General features: G+C 37.4%; 1 protein-coding gene, 1 non-coding gene and 1 pseudogene across 2 annotated transcripts in view; 1 reads left to right on the forward strand and 2 right to left on the reverse strand.

The window, feature by feature from the left end:
• Positions 1-26,517, reverse strand: part of SLC44A5 (solute carrier family 44 member 5) — a 344,959-nt gene that overhangs the window by 267,854 nt on the left and 50,588 nt on the right.
• LOC114498269 lies at positions 5,565-5,662 on the reverse strand (annotated as a pseudogene).
• LOC114498195 lies at positions 7,108-7,216 on the forward strand. The gene has a single exon (XR_003684643.1). It is a non-coding gene; the product is annotated as a U6 spliceosomal RNA (small nuclear RNA).

Raw genomic sequence — 26,517 nt, forward strand, 5'->3', positions numbered from 1 at the left:
GAAATCATACCAAGCATTTTCTCGGACCACAAGGGATTGAAGCTAGAAACCAACCCCAGGGGAAAAAAACCCAAAACACTCAAAATCATGGAGATTAAATAGCATGCTATTAAACAGTGAATGGGTCAAGATTGATATTAGGGAAGAAATCAAAAGGTTTCTGGAAACAAATGAAAACGAACTCACAACAACCCAAAACTTATGGGACACAGCCAAGGCAGTCCTGAGAGGGAAGTTCATAGCGATACAGGCCCACCTAAAAAAGTTAGAAATATTGCAAACAAACACCCTAACCCTATATCTACAAGAACTCGAGGAACAACAACAAAGACAGCCCAGAGCAAGCAGAAGGAAGGAAATAACCAAGATCAGAGCAGAATTAAATGACATAGAGACTAAAAGCACAATTTTAAGGATCAATGAATCCAAGAGCTGGTTCTTTGAAAAGATAAACAAAATCGACATGCCTTCAAGCAGACTCATCGAGAAAAAAAGAGAGAAGACCCAAATAAACACAATCAGAAATGAAAGGGGAGAGATTACAATAGATACCACAGAAATACAAAGGATTGTAAGAAATTACTACAAAGAACTGTATGCCAAGAAATTTGAAAACCTAGGTGAAATGGACAACTTTCTAGAAAAACATAATCTTCCAAAACTTAATGAAAAAGAAGCAGAAAGCTTGAACAGACCAATAACAACAAAAGAAATTGAAGCAGTAATCAAAAAACTCCCAACATACAAAAGCCCTGGACCAGATGGTTTCACAGGAGAATTCTACAAAGCATTTAAGGAAGAGCTAACCCCTATCCTTCACAGACTATTCCAAAAAATCCAAAAAGATGGGAGTCTCCCAAACTCTTTTTATCAGGCCAACATCATCCTAATTCCAAAACCAGATAAAGACACAACAAAGAAAGAAAACTTCAGGCCAATATCACTGATGAACATTGACGCTAAAATCCTCAACAAAATACTGGCAAACCGCATCCAACAATACATTAAAAAGATCATACACCATGACCAAGTGGGATTCATTCCAGGGATGCAAGGATGGTTCAATATTCGCAAGTCAGTAAATATAATACATCACATAAACAAAAGCAAAGACAAAAACCACATGATCATATCAATTGATGAAGAAAAAGCATTTGATAAGGTACAGCACCCATTCATGATAAAAACACTGGGCGAAGTGGGAATAGAGGGAGCATTCCTCAACATAATAAAGGCCATATATGATAGACCTACAGCCAACATAATTCTCAATGGGCAAAAATTAAAATCTTTTTCACTAAGAACAGGAACAAGACAAGGATGTCCACTTTCACCACTTCTATTCAATATAGTACTGGAAGTTCTAGCCACAGCAATCAGACAAGAAAAAGAAATAAAAGGCATCCAAATCGGAAAGGAGGAAACAAAACTGTCACTATTTGCAGATGACATGATAGTATACATAGAAAATCCTATAGACTCCACCAAAAAACTGCTTGACCTAATAAATGAATTCGGCAAAACAGCGGGATACAAAGTCAATATTCAGAAATCAAAGGCATTTCTGTACACCAACAATGAAACAGCAGAAGCAGAGATCAAGGAAAAAAATCCCATTTGAAATGGCAAAAAGAAAAATAAAATACCTAGGAATAAACCTAACCAAGGAGGTGAAAGACCTGTATTCAGAAAACTACATAACACTCAGGAAAGAAATCGAGGAAGACACAAACAAATGGAAACATATACCGAGTTCATGGATTGGAAGAATTAATATCATTAAAATGTCCATACTACCCAAAGCAATTTACACATTCAATGCAATTCCTATTAAAGTAGCAATGGCATATTTCACAGGCATAGAACAGACACTTCAAAAATTTATATGGAATCATAAATGACCCCGAATAGCTGCTGCCATTTTGAGAAAGAAGAGTAAAGTAGGAGGGATCACAATACCCGACACTAAACTATACTACAAAGCCACTGTAATCAAAACAGCCTGGTACTGGCATAAAAACAGGCACATAGACCAATGGAACAGAACAGAGAGCCCAGAAATAAACCCAAGTCTCTATGGTCAATTAATATTTGGCAAAGGAGGCAGAAACATAAAATAGATTTAAAATAGCCTCTTCAACAAATGGTGTTCGGAGAACTGGACAGCCACATGCAAAAAAATGAAACTTGAACACCAACTTACACCTTATACAAAAATAAATTCAAGGTGGATAAAAGACTTAAATGTAAAACGTGACACCATTAAAGTCCTAGAGGAGAACGTAGGTAGGAAAATCTCAGATATTTCATGCAGAAACTTTTTTACTGACTTGTCCCCTAGAGCAAGGGACATAAAGGAAAGAATAAAGAAATGGGACCTCATCAAAATCAAAAGCTTCTGCACAGCTAAAGAAAACAGTATCAAAATTAAAAGAGAACCAACTGTATGGGAAAACATATTTGCCAATGATATCTCAGACAAGGGTTTAATCTCCAAAATATATAAAGAACTTACAAGACTGCACTCTAAGAAGACAAGGAATCCAATTAAAAAGTAGGCAAAGGACTTGACCAGACACTTCTCCAAGGAGGACATACAGAAAATCCAAAGACACATGAAACGATGTTCAATATCGCTAGCTATCAGAGAGATGCAAATTAAAACCACAATGAGATACCACTTCACACCAGTCAGAATGGAAATCATAAACAAAGCCACAAACAACAAGTGTTGGAGAGGTTGTGGAGAAAAGGGATCCCTAGTGCACTGTTGGTGGGATTGGCTATGGAAAGCAGTATGGAACTTCCTCAGAAAACTAAAAATGGATCTGCCTTTTGACCCCGCGATTCCACTGCTGGGACTCTATCCTAAGAATACTAAAACACCAATCCAAAAGAACCTGTACATCCCAATATTCATAACAGCACAATTTACAATAGCTAGATGCTGGAAGCAACCAAGATGTCCATCAGTAAATGAATGGATCAAATAACTATGGTACATTTACACAATGGAATTCTATGCAGTAGAAAGAAAGAAGGAGCTCCTACTCTTTGCAACAGTATGGATGGAACTGGAAAGCATTATGTTACGCGAAACAAGCCAGGCAGTGAAAGACAAATACCATATGATCTCACCTTTAACAGGAACCTAAACAACAAAACAAAGAAACAAGCAAAATATAACCAAAGACACTGAAATAGAGGGCAGGCTGACAGTGACCACAGGGGAGAGTAGAGGGAATTTCAGGGGACATTGGGAAGGGTTCACGGGAACAAACTTAAAGGACACATGGTCAAAAACTAGGGGGAGGGTGGTAATGGGAGCGAAGTGGGGAGGGGTGTGAGGGGGGCTGGACTGGGAGTAAAAAGGAGAAAACTGTATTTGAACAATGATTAAAATAAAATTTTAAAAAAATAATAAAAATTTATAAAAATAAATTTTAAAAAATGTTAAAAAAGCCCACCACTATTTATTTAATAAAACCCCAAATTCCTTGAAAACTGACTGTATACTAGCTAACCCAACATAGTAAGTAGAGAATAAACCTGAGAGTTGGAAAAGACTTGATTTAGAAATTGGTTTTCTCCACAATGAGATACCACTTCACACCAGTCAGAATGGCCATCATACACAAAGCAACAAACAAGTGTTGGAGAGGATGTGGAGAAAGGGGGTCCCTAGTGCACTGTTGGTGGGACTGCAGACTGGTACAACCACTATGGAAAGCAGTATGGAACTTCCTCAGAAAACTAAAAATGGATCTGCCTTTTGACCCAGCAATTCCATTGCTGGGACTCTATCCTAAGAATACTAAAACACCAATACAAAAGAACCTTTGCACCCCGATGTTCATAGCAGCACAATTTACAATAGCTAGGTGCTGGAAGCAACCTAGATGCCCATCAGTAAATGAATGGATCAAAAAACTATGGTACATTTACACAAAGGAATTCTATGCAGCAGAAAGAAAGAAGGAGCTCCTACCCTTTGCAACAGCATGGATGGAGCTGGAAAGCATTATGCTAAGTGAAACAAGCCAGGCAGTGAAAGACAAATACCACATGATATCACCTTTAACAGGAATCTAAACAACAAAACAAAACAAAAAAAAACTAGCAAAATATAACCAAAGATACTGAAATAGGGGATAGTCTGACAGTGGCCAGAGGGGAGAGAAGAGGGAATTTCAGGGGGGAATGGGTAGGGATTACAGGAACAAATTTGGAGGACACATGGACAAAAACTAGGGGTGGGGGGTAATGGGGGTAGGGGGGAGGGTTGGGTGGGTGGGCTGGAATGGGAGTAGGGGGGGAGAAAACTGTACTTGAACAATGATTAAAATTTTTTAAAAAAAAAGAAGAAATTGGTTTTGTCATTTCCTAGCTCTGTGATCATGAATAAAGTACTTATGATCTTTAAACCTAAGTCTTCTTTTTTTATAAAATAATCTTAATAAAATTTATTTCATAATATAGTTCTGAGGATCACATGAAAAACATAGAAAAAGGCATAAAAATGCCTGACTCATGATAGAAACTAAATAAATATTAATTTCCTTTCCCCATTTTTTTGGTAATAAAGAAAATACCTGTTAAAATGCTTTTGAATGTTGCATATAGTTTAAAAATTAAGTAGTATACTAATGTCTTACCTATGTAACTGTGCTTTATATTACTAATTTGAAGCAACTACTATTTATATGATTATACATAAAATATGAATGAATTATACCTCTGTGTAGTCACCTAGTTGAACAGTTCAAATTGATACCACAATCTGGATCTCTTATTCCAGAAATGTACTGCAACTTTATTTCTCTTCTAACCAATCCCACTATGACAGAGGAGAAAAAGAGAAGATCTACCCCTCTTCAGTTAAATAATAGCAAGATTTTGTGACCTTTTGTTCCATGCCATACTTTTCTTTTGTGTTAGATACCACAAATCTCTCCAGATCTTCTTATCTGTCTTCCAAAGCCTGCTTATAGTCTTAATACTGCAAATATAGCAAGACAGTGGTAAGAGGAAAATATGTATGGGGGATGGGAAGAAAGGCATGTTGATGCATCTGAGAGAGTAGACAGAAACAGTCTTATGGACAAGAAACACAGCAGGCTTGTCCATCTGTCCATCATCAAACTGTGTTGCACCCACTAGTTATTAACAGAAGGTGGCCGTGTGGACATCACACTAAAATAGAATTTCTGTCATCAGGAAGACACATGAGGATGGAAGAAAAGGATTAACTGTTTCAGAATCAATTTGTGGATTAGCATGATGTTTACAAAGAATTTCTGCATGTTTCTTACTTATAAAGCTTTCTTATAGAGGCTATAAAGCTTTTACTCATTATTTTGTTCATTCATTAAATATTTTCTGGGTGCTTTTTAGAAGCCAGGCACATGCCAGCCACTAAGGTTACAAAGAATCACTTCCTTGTTTTAGAGATCCAGTTTCATGAAAGGGACAGACAAATAAACAATTATAATACAGCAAGATGGCAACTAATATATATATACAATATGTCATAAGAAGCCAAAGAAAAAAGTAATTAACTATGCAAAAATATGACTACAAATCTGTATCATCTTTACACAGGGCCTATGCTAATTTTCTCTGTAACATTGCGGTGTTGTTATATGTGCCATAGGAGTGAGACCAGCCACAGAAGTAGAACAGAAAACCCAAGAATGAACAGATGGATCTTGATTAACTATGTTTGTCTTAGGATGTAAGAAAAGTATTGTTGCCTTTATCCTCACTTATTTTCAGTCTTTTTTTAAGTATGTGTGTGTTTAATTTTATATGATTTTTAATCCCATTAACTCCATCTAAACATGTAAATTTCTATTTTCTATAATATCACTATATTAGAGAGTGTGATCATTGAACAATATGGGTAGATATAGATTTGGATATAGATCTAGAAATATATACAGATATAGATGCAGATATAAAGTAGATAGCCTCTTGGCTTCTGGAAACATGATTTATGACAAATTTGTTAAATTTTACAATGAAACATTTTCTTTCAGGCAATTTCTTAACCAAAAAATGAATATAAGGCATAGCATTTATTGGCATTTAGCAAAAGTAAGACGTTAATACAAATAAATCCTTAGTGCTTCAAGACATACTATAAAGACTTCCTTTCAAATGCAGAAGTGAATAAAGAGCAAACCAAGGTACTCCCATTGAAGCTAAAGCATAAAATCTGTTTAAACTATCAGCTTGAAAATCCTATTCAAATGTTTGCTGGCTATGTTGCCAGTGTCCTCAGAAACATGAAACGCACAACAGTCTCAGATGAAATTTATCATTACTCTCTGAGACAATCTGCCCTAGTCACATGTTGGCTGTCTCTGTCATTGGTGTTCCTCTTTGTTGTCCTGAAGTCATGTAGTGCCCTGGAACTACATGTTGCATGACCCCTCCATGAACCCTCCCACAGCCACAGGAGCCAATGGCACATTCCAAAATGTAGCACAAGTCTTCATCTCGCCTCAGGCGCTAGCACCAAGCTGATCCAGAGTCTGGTCAGCCTGGAAGAACCCACTCTAAAGGAACAGCCATAACTCTCCCTACCTCTGTCCTAATGTCTGTCCAGGTGGCCACCAAAACTGAAATTCTTTAACTCAAGGAACCATAGTCACACTGTTACTATTATGCATCAGCCTAACAAGATGTTAGAGTCCTAAACATTCTCTCTCATCTTTACTTCAGTCACCTAATTAACCTCTACCACATGGCAAAATTTTATTTGTAGCTTAGTTATATGAGGTCTATCCAGAAGGTATCCACCCATGTACTATGAAAAATAGAGACATTTATTGAAGAAGGTACAAGACACAAAAAACATTGTACATATGACAGTGACACCTCAGTCCCCTTCAAAGTAGGTACCTTGAGACCTCACAACAGTTCTCCCAATGCCATCAGCTGCCCTGTTGTATTTTCCTGAATCTCATTGACAGTCTGAAATCTCTATCATTTCAAAGATTATTTTGGTTTGGGGAAAAGCCAGAGGTCACAAGGCACCAAATCTAGACTTTAGGGGGGCTGAGTCACCTGGGTGACTTGATGTTTCATCAAAAAATTCTGCATGGGTGCTCACTTCAGCCACACATATACTAAAATTGGAACGATACAGAGAAGATTAGCATGGCCCCTGCGCAAGGATGACATGCAAATTCATGAAGCATTCCATATTTTTTAGATGCCCATCAGTAAATGAATGGATCAAAAAACTATGGTACATTTACACAATGGAATTCTATGCAGCAGAAAGAAAGAAGGAGCCCCCACCCTTTGCAAGAGCATGGATGCAACTGGAAAGTATTATGCTAAGCAAAATAAGCCAGGCAGTGAAAGACAAATACCAGATAATCTCACCTTTAACAGGAACCTAAACAACAAAACAAAGAAACAAGCAAAATGTAACCAAGGACACTGAAATAAAGAACAGACTGACAGAGTTCAGAAGGGAGAGGAGAGGGAATTTCAGGGGAAAAGGGGAAGGGTTTACAGGAACTAGTAAAGGAGACATGGATAAAAACTAGGGGTGGGTGGAAATGGGAGGAAGGAGGGGAGGACTGGGTGGGTGGGTTGGGATGGGAGTAAAAGATAGAAAATTGTACTGCAACAACAATTAAAATAAAATTTTTAAAAAATTCTGCATGGGACGTGATGCATGAGCAGGTGTAATGTTGTGATGAAGCTGCCAATCACATTACCCATAGCTGCAGCCTTCTGAATCATCTAAACAGTTTCCAAAGAAAAATGTTCAAGCTTAACAAAATTTGATGCAGATTTGTAGCTCTACTCCCTCAGTCATTTTGAATGCGATGGCCACAGTACATATGCTCACTCAGCAGCATCTACCAGCCCCACTGATTAATACCATGAAGTTGTCATTGTTCACGCACGAGCATTCCACTCCACTCTCCTTGGTTGCCAGGTTACATCACCATCATGCAAACCATTCTTATTTAATTAACAATGGCTGGACTTTTTCCGCACAGACCTCATATATCATAAAAGCCACAGTGCCCATATATTGATATTTCCTTAACTTTTTTATTCTGTCCATCTATAAATTCTATATAAGTAATTCCTGACCACTGTTCTCATATGGCTCTCATATTATGACACTTAGCATAGTTTCACACACAATCTCACATTCACTGAATATTTTCCATTGATAGTGGTGGTGCTTGTAGTGCTGCATGTGCCCTGTTCTACAAGTGTCATCCTATGAATAGACATGTTTTTCCCAAGATCTATCTTATTTTCTTTGATTTTTCTCACAGATTTTAATTATCACAGTTTTTTCATTTATTGTATTTGAAGATATGCAAAGAAAAACTGATGAAAAAATTTAAAAAGTAAATGTCCCTACAGAGTGAGTTTGAGTAATGACTGAAGCCCTAAGAGTCTGACTTACAAATACTATAGAGAAAGTCATTCATTAATTTAAGGCCAAAGGCCTTTACTTGATATTAAATGGAGGACAACAGAAGCATCAATTAGTGGAAGTTTTTCTTAAAAGCAGATATTACTGTGAAAAAAATGGTTTCTTTCTGATGGTGAAAGTTGTGATATCCCTTCTAGGTTTTCTAATAGCCAAGATACAGAGAAGAGGAAGAAACATTAACTAAACACCATGGAAAAGAGCTAGCGAACACTCAACTGACAGTTGTGTCACGGTTCCCAAACTCCAGGAGATGCCAGTTTGTATAGTTCTGAGAAATGACTTTCCCTTAAAGCATTGGTAGGCATGGTAGCAATGTCCTGCTCTCTGCTCACAGAAACTAATCTAAGCTAAAATGCAGTTAAAGTACAATACAGACCTCATGACTCTATCTCAAATATACTTAACCATTTGTAACACACTTCTGAATTTCAATTTATGAACAAAATAAAAACCATCATTTATTCAGCATATACAGAATACTTGGGTACCGTGTCAGTTTAATCCTTACTTTAGTCAGTGAGATAATTAGTCTCTAGAAGAGAATAACAATAGAGATTAAAATAGGCCTAAAAACTAATCTGCCCCAGTCATGAGTACTTTAATAACGTTGTTTATTTGCATAAAAGATTTAAGCCAGTCATTCCCTGGTTTTCATACTTGAGGAACAATTTCAATCCGCACTCAGAGGGCAGAAGCTCTGGATGCAGAATTTCCTTAACACATTCATAAAAGATGCTCGGTCGCTAGCCATCCAACAGATGCAAATTAAAACCACAATGAGATACCACTTCACACCACTGAGAATGGCCATCATAAACAAAGCAACAAACAACAAGTGTTGGAGAGGTTGTGGAGAAAAGGGAACCCTTAATGCACTGTTGGTGGGATTGCAGACTGGTGCAGTCACTGTGGAAAACAGCATGGAATTTCCTCAGAAAACTAAAAATAGAACTGCCTTTTGACCCAGAAATTCTGCTTGCTGGGATTATATCTTAAGAACCCTGAAACATCAATCCCAAAGAACCTATGCACCCCAATGTTCATAGCAGCACAATTTACAATAGCCAAATATTGGAAGCAACCTAAGTGCCCATCAGTCAATGAATGGATCAAAAAACTATGATACATTTACACAATGGAATTCTATGCAACAGAGAGAGAGAAGGGGCTCATACCCTCTGTTACAGCATGGATGGAACTGGAGAACATTATGCTAAGTGAAATAAGCTAGGCAGTGAGGGACAAATACCATATGATCTCACCCTTAACTGGAACCTAATCAACAAAGTGAACAAGCAAGCAAAACATAACCAAAGACACTGAAATTGAGAATGGGCTGACAGTGACCAGAGGGAAGAGGGGAGGGGATAATGAGGAAAAAGGGTGAAGGGTTTACAGGAACAATTATAAAAGACACATGGACAATAACAAGGAAGGTGGAAACAGGAGAAAGAGGTGAGGAGGGTTGGGGTGATGGGGAAAGGCAGAAAACTGTACTTGAACAACAATAAAAAAACTGGGATGCAAAAGAAAACTCATAAATAAATAAACAAACAAACAAATAAATAAAGACAGTGTGCCTGTCAGGGAGAACACACATGGTACAAGGTATATGTACCTTCCGAAGCCTACATAGATTAAGACACTTTCTTGGGCTCTTTTTAAAGTCTTGTTAGACCTGTAGATCCTATTTCTAATAATCCTTTTAATCTTTTTAAAATAGCCAAAGATCAAGGCTGTTGCTTAGCTTTAAGCTACACATTCTATATCTTCCATTTTAATTTGTACTTCTGCAACCTTTTACTTAGCAAGAAATACATTTCCCTTTGTGAAGAAATAAAAGTTGCCCTAATGGAAAATAGTATGCATTTTCAATAAACATTGACTAAGTAACTACCTCTTAAATTTAAAGACTAAGCCTGAGGAGGGTAAAAAACGTGCATGAGGTCTGGGCTGTGCCTGCCAGAGACATAAAATCTAATTATGGAAACAGAAATAGTAGGAGTCAAGGTCAAAATTTAAAGTGGAGTCAAATGGTCCCTCCCCAAGGAACAAATTCTGACCATGTTGCTTCTCTCAGAGCAAGCTGTAGCTTCCCAGTCTGGGAGATGGGCCTGAAAACAATCATCTTCTAAGAAAAATGTAAAAGAACCTATTTCTACAATAATTCTTAAGGTGGACAGTATGATGCAGGAGAAAGGAGGCAGTTTCAGAATTGCCTTGAGTACACATTGGGATGTTCATGCTTTTGCAAACATTATAGCCCCTGCTCACCACACCTTCCCCTCTCACTGCTTCCCCCAGAATCACTGCTATAGGGAGCTGCCACGCATAGGAGGGAGGGTCTCATGTGTCTTCAGAGGTCTTCAGATAAAAAAAGACTGAGAACCACAATGTCTAACATGTGGCAGTTTTTCAGGTACAGCTCCTAGTGACCCTGTGGTGCACATTCACTTTTCTATTTGTCCTTATTTAATATTGAACAAATAATATTTTATATAAAAATCGAGAACAAGAGGGACTTAATTCAAGTAGCTGATTACCTTTGTCACTCATTAATATAAAAGGCTGTGTCTTCAGAAGAAGGCCTGAATCACCACAAAGCTGAGTTGCTTAGAAAGCAGTCTGTGATATTAAAAAAAAAAAAAAAAAAAGCACAAAGATGGTTACCTAAAGCAAATGATTCTAACATATTAAAAGCCAACCTTTTGGGAATACTCCCATTAGCTGCTATGGTTTATGCTCCCTGGATACCCAAAGAAGTAGCCTAATTCTCTTCTAACATAAAATACTGCAGGTATTACTCTTTTCAGAAGACATCATTCTCTTCTTTACTACTAACATAAAATTACCAATGCCACGGCCTCCTCAACCTATCTCAGCCTTCACTTTTACTACCTACTCTCCCACTTCACATACACGTGGGAAATGCACTCCTAACCAGCTGATGGATCTTTCTTACCCTCCACCCACAGACACCCTTTTTCCAGCATCCACATTTATGTTTTTTCTATTTAGCTGCTATACTGATCAACAAGTTGGATTGTGGCACATGGCATCTTTCTTTTGAGTTTAGCTTTTTCCCCCTAATCACAGGAAGAGGTTTGTTTTCTTTTTAAATGCTTATAGAACTCATAAAAATATGTTACAAAAAAAGCATTTTTAAAATGAAAGGAATAAAAGCTGCTTTACTTTACCACATAAAAATCATTTAAAATTTTATTTTCCCATCAGTAGTTTTTCTATGCATATTTTTCCAACTTTTTATTTTGAAATAATTTTAGACTTAGAGAAAAGTTGCAAAAATAGTGCAGAGAGTTTGTGTATACTCTTCACCCAGCTTCCCCTACTATCATCTTTCATTACCATAGTATAATTACCAAAATCTATGTACATTTTCACAAGCTTAAATCATGCTTTTGGTGCACAGCTTCTCATATTTAACGATAGCATAAGCATTTTGATTATTTAAAATTTTGAAAAACATTAATTTATTATCCAAGTAATATCATACTACATCAATGCATTTTTAAAACTATTTACACACCGTTAAATAATTAGATTGCTTACAATTTTCTTTATTATTAAAAATCCTCACCAACACAGGTTATCATGTTTTGAGACACTTACTAATTTTATAGGTCAAAAAATGTTCTCTCATTTTAAATTGCTGTTTTTAGTTATTTTTGGTTTTATATTTTTGTTTATTTATTTTTAGAGAGAGGGGTAGGGAAGGAGAAAGAGAGAGAGAGAAGCATCAATGTGTGGCTCCCTCACATACCCCCCACTGGGGACCTGGCCTGTAACCCAGGCATGTGCCCTGTCTGCGACCCTTTGGTTCACAGGCTGGCACTCAATCCACTGAGCCACACCAGCCAAGGCTGTTTTTAGTTATCCTTGAAGGTGAACACTTGATGTGCTTATTAATTATTTTTATATAATCTTTCATAAATTATTCATTTGAGATCTTTGCCCATGTACTTATGGGTGTATAAATGTATTACTTAACAATTTTTATAAACCTTGCACATTGAGAATGTTAAGCTTTGGATTCAATGGTTGTCAATATTATTCATTGTTTGAATATTATGTTTTATTTGTTTGGTTTTCATTTTGATAATACAAAACAAGTTTGTCAACTGAGAACACAATATCTCTTTTATAGTCACAATTTGTAACAGAAGTGACATTTCCTAAAATTCTACTTTGATCCACTAACTCAGCATTTCTCAAACTGAGATCCACCCACTGTTGGGTCCATACATGGCCCTGGCCAAGTAGCTCAGTTGGTTAGAGTGTCATCCTGATATGCCAAGGTTGTAGGTTCAACCCCTGATCAGAGCTCATACAAGAAACAACCAGTGAATGCATAAATAAGTGGAACAACAAAGTGAAAGAAAGTAGTGTTCATCTCTCCTCCTTTTCTCTTTCCCACTCTCTAAAAATTAATAATTTTTAAAAAGGGTCCACATGTTACTCAAATTTAACAAAAACTATTATAGGTACAAGGTCAAAGGAAAAACCTCAAGTTATAATGAGATGCCATGTCATACAAAATAAAAAGTTCATCAAAGGATCAATTTGCATTTTATATCTCTGGTGTTAGTTATTTCATATCATTTTAATGTCCTATAGTTATAACTAAACAATACTATACTAAAAATTATTTATTTTTTATTATTACAAACTGGAAATCAGAAATGTATATTATGCTTCAGCAATTCCAAGTTACTTTAAAATCCCCAAACACCCTAAGATTTCTTATAATTACTCACTGCTCTTTTTGCCTGAAACCATTATTACTGCATCCCCACCAAGTGGGAAACTCCTGGGCCTCATTGTCATTCCCTTCCACCACGCCACCCCTTGTTCCCACCCCAATACTGTCTTAATTAATGCATTCTCCACTGACTTTTTCTCTAGGTGTACATTTCCTGTTGCATGCTAAATTTGTTTTTACAGCTTTGCCCTCCCTAACTGTCAGTAACCTGAGAATAGGAGACAGTCATCGCTGTAGGCCCAGTGCCTAACAAAGTTCCTAACATATAATAGGAGACCCATTCATGTTTATAAAATGAACTGTGCTTTTCATATAAGGTAAAACACTTCTGAGAGAGTTTTAAGAAACTTGACTTTGTTTTCTGAATTATACTGATAAATAATACTGCAAGTTCATCTAGCTACTCTGCCATTAGTTCTGTCTCATGGAGTCCACACTTTCACTTCAGCCCTAACAAATGCTTTCAATTCAGTTAGAGTGACTCAAGGAGAGAAGAACACCTTTCTCAAAAATGTGATTAATAATCACTCATTTAAAAAATTATTTCTGAACTTCCAGTTGAGTTGGTGGCATAGACAGACATGGTATGACTCTTTGCACAACCACACCAAAATTACAACTAAAATATAGAACAACCATCACTCAGAACCATCAGAAATTGGGTTGAATGGAAATCTAACAACTATGGGATTAAAGAAACCACATCCATCCAGACTGAGCCGGCAAGCTGGTGCCATATGTCTGTGATTTCATCAACCTGGCTAACAGTGTTTGACTCACCTTGGAGATCCCTAGAGACTCAGCCACACCCAACTTACAAGCCCACCCAACCTGCTTTTTCATGTGAGTGACTGGTCTTGGCTCATGCTTCACAACTTCCTAAATTTTCTCAACAAACCAACAGCTGGCCTCAATGAGCTCTATGCCCAGCACTAGCAGCAGGCAGCCTAGAGTCACAGCTTGGCTTTGCCTGGGTATCTCTAAACCCAACACAAGTAGCAGCCATCTCAGATTGCTTTATACCCAAGGCAGAGTGTCCTCAGGCAAAACACAGGTGGGGGCTGACCTTGGCCTGAACCACCCAAGAAACCCCAGGGCCAATACACCCAGTGGACAAATACAGACCATGTCGGATCACCACCACCCTGCCCCTGCACAGCCTATCTTCCATGGAGTGGGAGGTTGGTGGTCAGTGGTCACAGCCAGTCCTTGCTCCTGACTGGCCTAAGTAAATCCCTTCCAGTGATCTGCCAACAGCAACCAAGGCTCAACTACAGGAGGATGGTGTACTCAGCCCACAGGAAGGGAGCACCTTGAATACCCAGTTTGGGTGGTACGGGAGGATGTGCCACTGGACCCTACAGGACACCTACTACATTAGGTCACACTACCAAGACATGGAGTCAAAGAAGCTCTATCTAATACATAGAAACAAAACTAGGGGACAAAGAAACATGGTCCAAGTGAAAGAACAGATCAAAACTTCAGAAAAAGAGCTCAACAAAATGGAGAAAAGCAATTTATCAGGTTCAGAGTTCAAAACACTGGTTATAAGGATGTTCAGGGAACTTAGTGAGGACCTCAACAGAATAAAAAAGAACCAGTCAGAAACCAAGGATACACTAATTGAAATAAAGAACAATTTACAGGGAAATAATAGTAGAATGGATGAAACCAAAAATAAAACAAAAATATGGAATATAAGGAAGCAAAAATCAGTCATTGTTGGTTGAGAGAAATATCAGAAAAACTGCAATAGCATAATCAATAAAACATAATTAAAATTTTTATTTGTAATGTTGAAATATTTTCAAACTTATAGAAGGGTTGGGAGCATAGAGCAAAGAACTACTGAATACACTTCAACCAGACTCACTAATTGTTATGATTTTGCCATATTTTATTTCTCTTGCCACCATATCACAAATTTTTTTCCTGAATCATTTGAGAGTTATTTGCAGAATCATGTTCTCTATACCTACATACTTCAGTATCCATTTCCTACAACATTGTCTTATGTAGCCACAGTACATTTATCAAATTCAAGAATATAACATTTATACAACACTTTTAGGCAACATACAGTCTTTTTCATTTTTATACAATTATTTCCATAATGTCCTTTACATATTTTTTTCTGATTCAGGTACAAAATTACACATTACATGTAGTTGGCATATCTTCTTGGTCTTCTTCATCTAGAACAGACCTTTACACTTTGTTTTCCAGGACATTGAAATTTTTCAAAAGTCCCTTTGGGTCTGTCTGATGTTTCCATGTGATTAGGTTCAGATTATACATTTTCAGCAGGAATACTATATAAACCATGTTGTGACTTTCTCAGCACATCACCTCAGGAATCAAATTTCAGTTTCTCTCTCATCACTGATGATATTAATTTTGATCACTCAATAAGGTGATTGGTTTCTCCACTGTAAAGTTCCCATTTCTCACTTTGGAAATAAGAAATCTCTAGGGAGATGCTATGATAATACATCAATATATTCCATTCCTCTTAAAACTTTTAGAATCCATTGATTATTCTCTAAATCAACCACAGTGGTTGCAAAATGGTAATTTTCTACCTCTACTATTCCTTCTAAATTTATTAGTCAATGTAACTGTTCTTTTCTCTGAAGGTTCTTTTCCTTAACTTGTATTTTTATTCCTTATAAGAATATCCAAATTAATGACTTTTTAAAAGTTATTTTTAGGACTGCCAGCCAAGATGGAGGTGTAGGTGGATGCGCCGTACCTCCACGCACAACCAAGATTGGAACAACAACAATTTAGAAGCAGAATAACACCCAGAACTGACAGAAAATTTATCTGAATGGAAGTCAGACAGCCAAGAAGTTGAAATAGACCTGTTTATCCAAACCAGTAGGAGGGGCGGAGACAAGCAGATGGACACTGCAGGCGGGGGTCGAGTCTGCAGAGAACAGGGAGAATTGGGCACATAGCATCTGGGGCGCACAAGATTGCAGCAGGTGGACCCTAAGTACACAAGTAACAGCTGGCAGATCCAGTGAGGCAGCAACTGTGGAGCAGGGCAGAGAGCGCAACCCAGGATCCCAGGGAAGGGACTGAGGTCCAACGGAGAATGGAGCTACCGCCATTGTTACCTCTCGACCCCGCCCTCACATACAACGTCACAATCTAGCGACTGGGGTTCCCTGCCCTGGTGAAGACCTAAGGCTCCACCCCTCACCACAACGGGAGCGACCAGACCAGAAAAAAAAGAGAGAGAGAGAGAGAGATGGCTCAAATAGAAGAACAAATCAGTGCCCCAGAACTCATCCTTTTGAGTGACCAAGAAATAGCTAACCTATCAGGTGCACAGTTCAAAACACTGGTGATCAGGAAGCTCACAGAATTGGTTGATTTTGGGTGCAAATTAGATGGAAAAAATGCAGGTTACCATAAAAGAGATGAAGGAAAATGCACAGGGAACCAATAGTAATGGGAAGGAAACTGGGACTCTAAACAATAGAGTGGACCAGAAGGAAGAAAGAAACAACCAAACAGGAAAGAATGGAGAAATAAGAATTCAAAAAAATGAGGAGAAGCTTAGGAACCTCCAGGACATCTTTAAACATTCCAACATCTGAATTATAGGGCTATCAGAAGGGGAAGAGGTAGAGCAACAGATTGAACATGCATTTGAACAAATAATAAAGGAGAACTTCCCCATTCTGACAAAGGAAATAGACTTCCAGGAATTCCAGGAAGCTCAGAGAGTCCCAAAGAAGATGGACCCAAGAAGAAACACACCAAGGCACATCATAATTATATTAGCCAAGGTAAAAATGAAGGAGAGAATCCTAGAAGCAGCAAGAGATAAGGGGACAGTCACCTACAAAGGAGTTCCCATCAGACTGTCAGCAGATTTCTCAAAAGAGACCTTACAGGCAAGAAGGGGCTGGAAAGAAGTATTCCAAGTCATGAAAGGCAAGGACCTACATCCAAGATTGTTCTATCCAGCAAAGCTTTCATTTAGAATGGAAGGGCAGATAAAGTGCTTCTCAGATAAGGTCAAGTTAAAGGAGTTCATCATCACCAAGCCCTTATTTTATGAAATGTTAAAGGGACTTATCTAAGAAAAGAAGATAAAGAAAAAACATGTATAGTAAAAGGACAGCAAACTCACAATTATTAACAACCACACCTAAAGCAAAACCAAAAGAAACTAAGCAAACAACTAGAACAGGAACAGAACCACAGAAATGGAGATCACATGGAGGGTTAGCAATAGGGGAGTGGGAGGAGGAGAAGGGGGGAAAGGTATAGAGAATAAGTAGCATAGATGGTAGGTAGAAAATAGACAGGGGGAGGGTAAGAATAGTATGAGAAATGTAGAAGCTAAAGAACCTATAAGTATGACACATGGACATGAACTAAAGGGGGGGAAGTGGGTGGGAGAGGGTGTACAGGGTGGAGGGGACTGAAGGGGGGAAATGGGACAACTGTAATAGCATAATCAATAAAATATATTTTTAAAAGTTATTTTTAAATCACTTTGAAAATATTATTGCATTTTTCTTTTTATATACTTTTTTTTAATTGTTCAAGTACAGTTGTCTCCATTTTCCCCACACCACTCCCCCACACCCTAGACACCACACCATCTCCCACCCCTGATCCCATCCCCCCTTGGTTTTGTCCATGTGCCCTTTAGATGTTCCTGAACACCCTTCCCTCTTCTCCTCCCTAGTTATCCCCTCCCGCCTCCCCTCTGGGTGCTGTCAGCTTGTACTTAATTTCAATTTTTCTTTAATTTTGCATTTTTCATTATTACATGTTAAGAAGCCCAGATCTGACATTTCATATTTATACACATAACCATTTTTCTACTTCATAAAATTTGTTTTAAACTTCTAAGTCTTGCTTCAAAATTATAAGCCAATACTAAACTCCCAATCTTCTCTATCTTACTGTGGCAGAATCCACAACTGGTCATGATCTGGGGCATATTAACACAGAAAAAATGGGCTGGTTGAAATAATACTCAGATCTCTTAGACAAAGAGGTATAGTCTCGTGGAGAAGGCACATTGTGTTCCAATAGCAAAATGACAATTTTCTTATTAAAAGCATCCTACTCACTTCCTTCTAACTTTATACTTGTTTGGCATTATTCTGTCCCAAGCCTTCTTTCCCATAGGAAATAAAATGTGCTGACAAGTTGACATAACTATTTTAGTCTACTTGGCAGTTAATTTCCTCATAGAGACTTGCAAATTGATGTTGTGGTTTATAATCAGACTCTTGTGAGTTTGGTTAGAAGGAATCAGTTTGTCTGGGCCTATTAACTTCTGGGTCAACACATAATAACCCAGCTTCTGAAGCTGAAAGCTGTGTGTCAGACTCTGGACAATGATGATCACTAGGGAATGTCACATACACTGTAACACCAGGCAGGAATGGCCATTCAGATTTAACAGTACAGTGTTTCACAGAACAGTTGTGGATATTACATGAGTAATACATATCAGTGCCTGGAATACGTTGCACTGTCATTAGTTTATTTTTTTATTTTTCTAAACCAAATGTAGCTTAACAGGAGGGAAAATCCAAGTCTGAAAAATTTCCTGATAAAATTGGATTATCCTAAATTTTTTCCCCACTACTTCCCAATTTATCCCTAACCCTTCTTCTTTCAAAGAGTTTTCTTTTCAGTGTTTTCTCATTTGCACAGCTACCTTTTGCCATTGGCTACCTTACTAGTTTATCATTCAGAAATGCTTAGGGAGAGGATTAATGCAAATAAAAATAATATCTAAAAATAACTATATTCTGAAGAATAATGTATAAGATCCATGATCTTGGGCCAGTCTCTTAACCTTTCTACAAGACTGTCATTAGTCAGTAACTATGCCTCTTGGTCCATCCTATAATCTTTCTTGGTGTCCCTTCTATCCCTAATATCTATAAACTCCCTACTGAATCTTTAGGACTCAGCACAAAGCATGAGTTACATTAATGTTCAATGATTAGATAGATGCACTTTAAGACTACTATTTTGCTCACAAATACCACAAATAAGCTCAATTTTTACAATAAAGAAAATGAAGATCAGTTACTAACTTGCTGTCCATAAAGTTTAAAGTTCGGGTTTAAAGAAACATGATTGACAAAAAAATTATTGACTGATGGTAAAAAATGGACACTAACACAGGCTTCCTATACTAGCCTCAACACCATTATGATGAGTGAGTGGATAGAACAATTGATAAAATACTTTATTCATACAAAAAATATACCTTGCTAATTTTTGTAGAGCATAAATTCTTGGCCAGGTTTTTCCATTTGGGTTTTAGTCCCTACCTATTAATGTTCAGAACACCTTACTCACAATAAGTAATTTCAAAAATCTATCCCTTTGGAGGTTCTGCCATTTTTAATAAATAATGACACCTTTCAATATTGACCATAATCATAACACATAAGAGAAGCATCTATTTGTGTCTCTTTGATTTTGCAGTTGCATGTTTACTTTCTAGAAATTATCTTTAGCTTTCTATCTCACCCATTCCACATTTGTGACAAAAAAAAATTATAAATGATAACTTTTCCATACCTTTTATTTTTGTTGAATAATTTAACAAACTGGGGATTTTTAAAAATTCAATTGCTATATATTACTTTAGGTACATAGCAGAAACCAGGACAACAGTTTGAAAATTACCTACCAAGTCAAGAATGGAAAAGCTTGAGCTTACAGAAAAAGTTTTATTGTCTTTTCTACTAAACTTTACTTTTCTAGAACTATATGTTTTGTTTCTTCCTTTATCTGCAATCACTATCTCCTAAATAAAATTATTCATATTTCCTAGACCTCAGTTTCCTCAATTCAATTTAGTGCAGTTTAGTTTACATCATAGACTACTTGCTTTGAGCAAGCTACTGTACTAGGTTCTTAAAAGTCAAAGATTAATAAAACATATTTTCCAACTCTCATGAAGTTATAGCTTAAATAGTACTTTGTTTTTGCTTTTCAAGCCTCTGCCCTCATAATCATTTTAATTAGACATGCTCTGCTTTTACCAGTTTTATATTTTGGGGTTTGATATATTTCTGTTCTAAGATGTTTGAAAAGTCACTGGTCTGGAGGAAGCAACAGACATATAATTACAATACAGTGTTATCAAGATAATACAAGTACAGTCTCAGCCTGGGTTCCTCAGAATACAAACCCTGAGACAAAAGAGTGTGACTGATGGAAGGACAATTAGGAAAGAGGGAGCAAAGTAGGAAAGGGAGGAGAGTCAATCCAAGATTCACTATTGAATTGGCTGGCTACCCATACACATGGCTGTATATTCAGTCTTAAAAACCATCCTGATAATCTGCAAGGGAAAGAAAGCTGGAAGCATTTATATGTCACTCTGTTCTTCATTGGTCAAGGGAATCCCCCAGAGCTTTAACTCTTTATCATTTCTGGGTTTTCATATGCTTGAGTGGTGAAAAAATTCCCAGGGGTTTCCCATGCTACTTCACTATCAAGTGAAGAATCCATGGGTATAGAGTGAGGGAGTGAGAGGTATATTGCACAAGCCTGAGGCAGGCACTGTCAGTTTGTACCTGTAAAAAATGGGCCGCATCTTCACAGAAAATGTAATTCCAGTGTGGCTGGAATAAGAGGGAAGGCAAAGAATATCTGAAGTGGAGCACAAGAAGCATCAGATGTAAGTAGAACAGAGTAGAGAATAATTAATTCTTCCTGAAAGAGAGGGGTCAGGAAAAGTTTCACAGACATACAATTCCTCAAGAAAATTCTTAAAGCAGCAAAAGGAGATGTATATTCCAGACAGACACAGAGGTGTCAAACACCACAATGTATTTGAAAAATTATAAGAAAATCAGTATTCCTGGAGTTGAAGTGCCAATAGGTGAGGTTAGAGATGTGGACCAAGCCCTAAACATGGTGGATTTAAAAAGCCATAATAGGAATTTAACTTTGGTACCAGAAAAATGGACAGTCATCTGAGTGATTTCAAATGACGTTTGAGAGAAGATGTAATAGAATAATATTGATTGTTATATTTGTGAAATGAGAGGTGGGATGTGTGAAAAAGAAGTAGGAAATACAAAAAGGTAGAATATTGCCTTTACTTATTTTTTTAAATTATGTTATTGTTGTTGAATTACAGTTGTCTGCATTTGCCCCCCACCACTTCCCCCCACCCCAGCTAAACCCACCTCCCTCCCTTGCTTCCACCCACCCCCTTGGTTTTGTCCATGTGTCCTTTATAGATGTTCCTGAAAACCCTTCCCCTCATTATCGTCTCCCACCTCCCCTCTGGTTACTGTCAGTTTGTTCTTAATTTCAATGTCTCTGGTTATATTTTGCTTGCTTTTTTCTTTTGTTGATTAGGTTCCAATTAAAGGTGAGATCATATGGTATTTGTCCCTCTCACTGCCTAGCTTATTTCACTTAGCATAATGTTCTCCAGTTCCATCCATGCTGTAACAGAGGGTATGAGCCCCTTCTCTCTTTCTGCTGCATAGAATTCCATTGTGTAAATGTATCATAGTTTTCTGATCCACTCATTTACTGATAGGCATTTAGATTGCTTCCAGAACTTGGCTATTGCATATTATGCTGCTATGAACATTGGGGTACATAGGTTCTTTTGGATTGATGTTTCAGGGTTCTTAAGATATAATCCCAGCAGTGGAATTTCTGGGTCAAAAGGCAGTTCCATTTTTAGTTTTCTGAGGAAATTCCATATTGTTTTCCACAGTGACTGCACCAGTCTGCATTCCCACCAACAGTGCACTAGGGTTCCCTTTTCTCCACAACCTCTCCAACAGTTGTTGTTTGTTGCTTTGTTTATGATGGCCATTCTCAATGGTGTGAAGTGGTATCTCATTGTGGTTTTAATTTGCATCTCTCTGATGGCTACTGATACTGAGCATCTTTTCATATGTCTCTGGGCCCTCTGTATGACCTCCTTGGAGAAGTGTCTGTTCAAGTCTTTTGCCCATTTTTTTAACTGTGTTTTTTGTCTTCCTGGAGTGAAGTCATGTGAGTTCTTTATATATTTTGAAAATCAAACCCTTGTCCAAGGTATCATTGGCAAAAATGTTTTCCCATATATTTGGTTCTCTTTTTCTTTTAATGCTGTTTTCTTTAGCCATGCAGAAGCCTTTTAATTTGATGAGGTCCCATTTGTTAATTCTTTCCTTTATATCCCTTGCATTAGGGGACATATCAGTGAAGATGTTGCTGCGTGGAATGTCTGAGATTTTCCTGTAGATGTTTTCCTCTAGGACTTTTCTCGTGTCATGCCTTATATTTAAGTCTTTGAATAATGCCCTAGGATCAAATGGTCTTAACTGAGATATATAGAGCCTTTCATCCCAAAGAAGCTAAATACATTATTTTCAAATGCACATGGAACATTTTCAAAGATAGACCACATGATAGGACACAAAACAAGCCTCAACAAATTCAAAAAATTGAAATCATATCAAGAATTTTCTCCAACTACAAGGAACTGAAACTAGAAACCAACCTCAAGAAAGAAAAAAAAAACACTCATGGAGATTGAATACCATGCTATTAAACAATGAATGGGTTGAGAATGAAATTAGGGAAGAAATCAAAGTTTCTGGAAACAAATGAAAATGAACTCACAACAATACAAAACTTATGGGGCACAGAAAAGGCAGTCCTGAGAAGAAAGTTCATGGAGATACAGGCCTGCCTAAAAAAGATAGAAATATTTCAAATAAATGACCTAACTTTACACCTATAAGAACTCAGAGAACAACAACAAAGACAGCCCAGAGCAAGTGGAAGGAAGAAAATAACCAAAATCAGAGCAGAATTAAACAACATAGAGACTAAAAGAACAATTCTAAGGATCAATACATCCAAGAGCTGGTTCTTTGAAAAGATAAACAAAACTGAAAAGCCTTTAAGTAGAGTCATCAAGAAAAGAAGAGAGAGGACCCAAATAAATATAATCAGAAATGAAAAAGGAGAGATTACAACTGATACCACAGAAATACAAAAGACTGTAAGAAGTTATTACGAAGAAATATATGCCAAGACACTTGAAAACCTAGGTGAAATGGACAAATTTCTAGAAGAACATAATCTTCCAAAACTGAATGATGAAGAAGCAGAAAGCCTGAACAGACCAATAATGGCTGAGGAAATTGAAGCAGTAATCAAAAAGCTTCCGACACACAAAAGTCCTGGACCAGACAGCTTCACAAGAGAATTTTACAAAGCATTTAAGGAACAGCTATCCTTCACAGAGTATTTCAAGAAATTCAAGAATATGGAAGACTCCCAAACTCTTTTATTGAAGCCAGCATCATCCTAATCCCAAAACCAGATAAAGACATAACAAAGAAAGAAAACTTCAGGCCAATATCACTGATGAACGTAAATGGTAAAATCCTCAACAAAATATTGGCAAACTGCATCCAGCAATATATTAAAAAGATCATACACCATGATCAAGTGAGATTCATCCCAGGGATGCAAGGATGGTACAATATTAGCAAATCAATAAACATAATATATCATATAACAAAATGAAAGACAAAAATCACATGATCATATCAATAGATGCAGGAAAAGCATTTGATAAGGTACAGCACACATTTATGATAAAAACACTCATCAAAGTGGGAATAGAGGGAGTATTCTTCAACATAATAAAGGCCATAGATGAGAGACCCACAGCCAACATCATACTCAATGGGCACAAACTTAGAGCTTTTCCATTAAGATCAGGAACAAGACAAGGATGCCCACTTTCACCACTGGTATTCAACATAGTGTTGGAAGTCCTAGCCACAGCAATTAGACAACAAAAAGAAATAAAAGGCATCCAAATTGGAAAAGAGGAAGCAAAACTTTCATTTTTGCAGATGGCATGATAGTGTACACAAAAAATCCTATAGGCTCCACCAAAAAACTACTTAACCTAATAAGTGAATGTGGCAAAACAGCAGGATACAGAGTCAATATTCAGAAATTAAAGGCATTTTTGTACACCAACAATGAAATATTAGAAACAGAAATCAAGAAAAAATCCCATCTGATATAGTAACAAGAAAAATAAAGTATCTAGGAATAAACTTAACCAATGAGGTAAAACACCTATACTCAGAAAACTACATAGCACTGGAGAAAGAAATTAAGGAAGACACAGACAGATGGAAGCATGTGCCATGTTCATGGACTGGAAGAATTAACATCATCAAAATGTCCAAACTACCCAAAGCAATTTATAGATTCAATGCAATCCATATTAAGATACCAATGATATATTTCATAGATATAGAACAAACATTTCAGAACTTATATGGAACCATAAATGATACCGAATAGCTGCAGATACTTTGAGAAAGAAGAACAAAGAGGGATCACAATACCTGATATCAAACTATACTATAAAGCCACTGTAATCAAAACAGCCTGGTACTGACATAAGAGTAGATACATAGACCAATGGGACAGACCAGAGAGCCCAGAAGTCCAAGCCCATAAACCCAAGTCTCTATGGTCAATTAATATTTGACAAAATATTAGGGGCAGAAGCAAAAAAATGGAATAAAAATAGTCTCTTCAACAAATGGTGTTGGGAGATCTGGACAGCCACATGCAAAAATAAAATGAAACTTACACCACACACAGGAATAAATTCAAGGTGAATATTGCCTTTAGATAGATTATGTTATATTAAGGACATACGACATAAACCACTACTTAGAAAATAATAAAACGTATATACTTAGACTTTCAGTCAAGGTGACAGCATAGATAAATACAGCACCTCCTGACAAAAGCACATCAAAATTACAAGTAAACTACAAAACAACCATCCTTCAGAACCATAATAAATCAAACTGATTGGAAGTCCTACAACTATGAAATTAAGAAGAAACCACATTGAGACTGGTAGGAGGGGTGGAAATGTGGAATAGGCTGGCCCCATGCTCACATATAGCAGATAAAAATCAGGAGCAATAGGTTCCAGCCCCACACCAAGCCCCCAGCCTCAGGTTCAGTGGCAGTAAAATAGGTCTCCACAAATTCTGGCTATAAAAACAGTGAGGATTGAGACCGTGGATGACAGAAACTGCTGAACTCCCTGGAAGATCCTCTTAAAGGTGCCCATACACAGATTCACTCAGACTCATTTCCTCTGAACTCCAACAGAGGAGTAGCAGCTTAAAAGGCAACAGAGACATATGGGGAGGAAGAAAATTGTCTGGCATCAGGGCAAGAGCTGAGGGTATATCTTTCTCCCAGACAGAAATGTTGGCAGAGGCCATTATTCCTTTTCTGAGTCATCATCCCACAGACCTGGCAGGCAATCACCATATCTGAGACTCCCTCAACCTGCTTCACACATTTGGTCCCACACTAGCAACTCCCTGAGGCCCCTTCCCACTTCACTTTTAGGCCCACCCAAACTGTTTCCAGTGGCTTTTCCATACAAATGGCTTGTTTTGGCTCATGCTTTAGATTTTCCAAAATTCTTTCAAACAAGCAGATCTGGCCTCAATGAGGCCCATACTTCTCAGTAAGTGGCCCCTGGTCTGGCACTAGCAGTAGCTAGCTTGATTCACAACTTGGCTTCACCTTGGCACCTGCAAGCCCAGCACAAGTAGCAGTCATTTTCAGATCACTTTGTAGCTTATGCTGTGTGACCCAGGACAGAAAACAGGGGATGGCTGACCTTGGATGTGCCAACAGAAATCAAGGCCTAACTATGACAAGAAGATATACAAGACACACATGGGCACACCTCAAGTACCCAGCTTAGGTGATAGAGAAGGCTGTGCCACTGGACCCTACGGGACACCTACTATATTAGGTCACTCTAGCAACCCTGGAAGACATAGCAGCTCTACCTAATACATAGAAACAAACACAGGGAGGCTATCAAAATGAGGTGACATAGAAACATGGCCCAAATGAAAGAACAGAATAAAACTCCAGAAAAAGTACTAAACAAAATGGAGATAAGCAATCTATCAGATGCAGAATTCAAAACACTGGTTATAAGAATGCTCAAGGAACTTAGTAAGAACCTCAACAGCATGAAAAATATTCAGTCAGAAATTAATGATACGCTAATTAAAATAAAAGACAATTTACAGGAAATCAAAAGTAGAGCGAATGATGCCAAAAATTGTATCAGGAATTTGGAATATAAGGAAGCAAGAAACAACCAATCAGAACAGCAAGAAGAAAAAAGAATCCAAAACAATGATGATAGTGTAAGGAG

This window comes from Phyllostomus discolor, chromosome 5 (genome assembly GCF_004126475.2).
Source record: "Phyllostomus discolor isolate MPI-MPIP mPhyDis1 chromosome 5, mPhyDis1.pri.v3, whole genome shotgun sequence".
Lineage (NCBI taxonomy): Eukaryota > Metazoa > Chordata > Mammalia > Chiroptera > Phyllostomidae > Phyllostomus > Phyllostomus discolor.